Consider the following 3,257-nt stretch of genomic DNA (forward strand, 5'->3'; position numbering starts at 1 on the left):
CACACAAACCCACCAAAAAAAACGCAAAATACACATGTTTAAAAAAGCAGATAAAAGTTCGCTTGGCACCCTCCTAAGAGACAGAGTCTACTTCTTCCAATCTGACTACACTGCTGGCCACCGTAAATGCAACACCCTGAAGGAAGCATCCGAATCAAGTGAAATTTACACCATGGGTTTGCAGCGATGAGATATGCAACTGATTAGAATTTCAGCGCAGACGCACATCACGTGCGCCTGTGGCGCCACCTCATAGCGCCATTGAAGGCTTGGCGATTTCGACGAGTGTACGTTCGGCACGTGTGTTTACCTTGTGGTTGTTTCACAAGACGATCAGTTATGCCTCGTAGGCAACAGCGAACATCGTTTGATCAAGTATCCGAGTTCGACAGAGGAAGGATAGTGGCTTACCGAGATTGTGGATTATAATACAGAGAAATCGCTAGTCGTGTTGGACGAAACCAAACAACTGTAATGCGGATATGTGACCGTTGGATGCAGGAGGGTACGACGGACCGACGTGGTCGATCGCATTCACCTCGGTGCACCACTGCACGTGCTGATAGACAAATTGTGCGCATGGCAGTGACGGATCGCTCAGTGACATCCCGAACCATAGCACAGCACATTGCGTCTGTAACGCATCATCCAGTGTCTGCGCAGTCCATTCGACGCCGTTTACAGCAGAATGGTCTGTCCGCAAGACGTCCATTGCTTCGTCTACCATTGACGCAGAACCACAGACGTCTCCGTCGCCAATGGTGTGATGACAGACGGATGTGGACGGCAGAATGGAATGACGTTGTCTTTACTGACGAGGCACGCTTCTGTCTGCAGCACCACGATGGTCGGATTCGAGTGTGGAGACACCGTGGAGAGAGGATGCTGGACAGCTGCATTATGCACCGCCACACTGGTCTTGCACCGGGTATTATGGTATGGGCGGTATTGGATATTACTCTCGCACACCTCTAGTACGCATTGCCGGTACTTTAAATAGCCGGCGCTACATATCCGATGTGCTGGAGCCAGTTGTCCTTCCTTACCTTCAGGGCTCGGCCACAGCCATATTTCAACAGGATAATGGGCGACCACACGTGGCACGCATTGTCCAAAGGTTCTTCGTCAATAACCAGATTGAACTGCTTCCCTGGCCGGCTCGCTCTCCGGATCTTTCGCCGATAGAAAACATGTGGTCCATGGTTGCTCAACGAGTGACCCAGATTACATCCCCAGCTGCCACACCAGATGATCTTTGGCAACGTGTGGAAGCTGCTTGGGCTGCTGTACCCCAGGAACACATCCAACGTCTCTTTGACTCAATGCCGAGACGTGTGGCAGCGGTGATCTCCAACAATGGCGGCTACTCTGGCTACTGATTCTGGCAGGAACCACATGTCACAGACGTCTGTAAACGTAATCATTTGATACTTGGTCAACATGTTATCTACAAAATAAATTTTGTTGTGCTACCTCTTGTCTTTCTTGGTGTTGCATTTACGGTGGCCAGCAGTGTATGTACGCGTAGACCAGATGTGGCTTAAATTCGAAGAAAACGTTAAGTTTCCAAGATTGGCAAAGTTTTACAGAATCTCGAAATTTAGCGCGAATTTCAATGCGAGATACTTTTAATAGTTTCGACAACGAAACTCTGTCTCTAAATCTGTCATGATCCCAGAGAGATTCTGGTCGTATGTAAAGCACACCAGTAGCAAGACGCAAACAGTAGCTTCACTGCGAGATGCCAATGGCGATGTTCTCGATGACAGAGCCACTGAAGCAGGGTTACTAAGTACGGTTTTCTGCAATTCTTTCACAAACGAAGACTAAGTATATACCCCAGAATTCAAATCAAGAACAACTGCCAACATTAATAGCTTAGAAGTAGACATCTTCGGTCTAGCGAATGAGCTTAAATTACTCAAGAAATGTAAGACTTTTGGACCAGACTGTACACGAGTCAGGTTCCTATCAGAGTATGCTGATACAATACCTCCATACTTAGCAGTCATATGCTACCACCCGTAAAAAGCTTACACAAAGACTAGAAAGTTACACAAAACACACCAGTACCCAAAAAAGGAAATAGGGGTACGTTGAATTACAGACCCGTATCATGAACGTGGATTTTCAGTAGGATGCTGGAATATATACTGTGCTTCAACATTACGAGTCACCTCGAAGGAAGTGATTTATTGACAAATAACCAACACGGATTCGGAAAATATCGTTCTTGTGAAACTCACCTAACGCCTTATTCTCATTAAGTAATGAGTGGTTTCGACAGGGGGCGTCAAATTTATTCCGTATTTTTAGTTTTCCAGAAGGCTTTTCACACCGGTCCTCACAAACAGTTTCTAATAAAATTGCTTGCCTATGGGGTATATTGGAACAGAGGCAATACTGACCTTACGACTTATCTTAGAAGAAAGATTAAGGAAAGGCAAACCTACGTTTCTAGCATTTGTAGACATAGAGAAAGCTTTTGACAATGTTGACTGGAATACTCTCTTTCAAATTCTAAAGGTGGCAGGGGTAAAATACAGGGACCGAAAGGCTATTTACAATTTGTACAGAAACCAGATGGCAGTTATAAGAGTCGAGGGACATGAAAGGGAAGCAGCGGTTGGGAAGGGAGTGAGACAGGGTTGTAGCCTCTCCCCGATGTTATTCCATCTGTAAATTGAGCAAGCAGTAAAGGAAACAAAAGAAAAATTCGGAGTAGGTATTAAAATCCATGGAGAAGAAATAAAAACTTTAAGGTTCGCAGATGACATTGTAATTCTGTCAGAGACAGCAAAGGACTTGGAAGAGCAGTTGAACCGAATGGACAGTGTCTTGAAAGGAGGATATAAGATGAACATCAACAAAAGCAAAACGCGGATCATGGAATGTAGTCGAATTAAGTCGGGTGATGCTGAGGGAATTAGATTAGGAAATGAGACACTTGAAGTAGTAAAGGAGTTTTGCTATTTGGGAGCAAAATAACTGATGATGGTCGAAGTAGAGAGGATATAAAATGTCGACTGGCAATGGCAAGGAAATCGTTTCTGAAGAAGAGAAATTTGTTGACATCGAGTATAGATGTGTCAGGAAGTCGTTTCTGAAAGTATTTGTATGGAGTGTGCCATGTATGGAAGTGAAACATGGACAATAAATAGTTTGGACAAGAAGAGAATAGAAGCTTTCGAAATGCGGTGCTACAGAAGAATTAGGTGGGTAGATCACATAAGTAATGAGGAGGTATTGAATAGAAT

This window comes from Schistocerca nitens, chromosome 3 (genome assembly GCF_023898315.1).
Source record: "Schistocerca nitens isolate TAMUIC-IGC-003100 chromosome 3, iqSchNite1.1, whole genome shotgun sequence".
In the NCBI taxonomy this organism is placed as follows: domain Eukaryota; kingdom Metazoa; phylum Arthropoda; class Insecta; order Orthoptera; family Acrididae; genus Schistocerca; species Schistocerca nitens.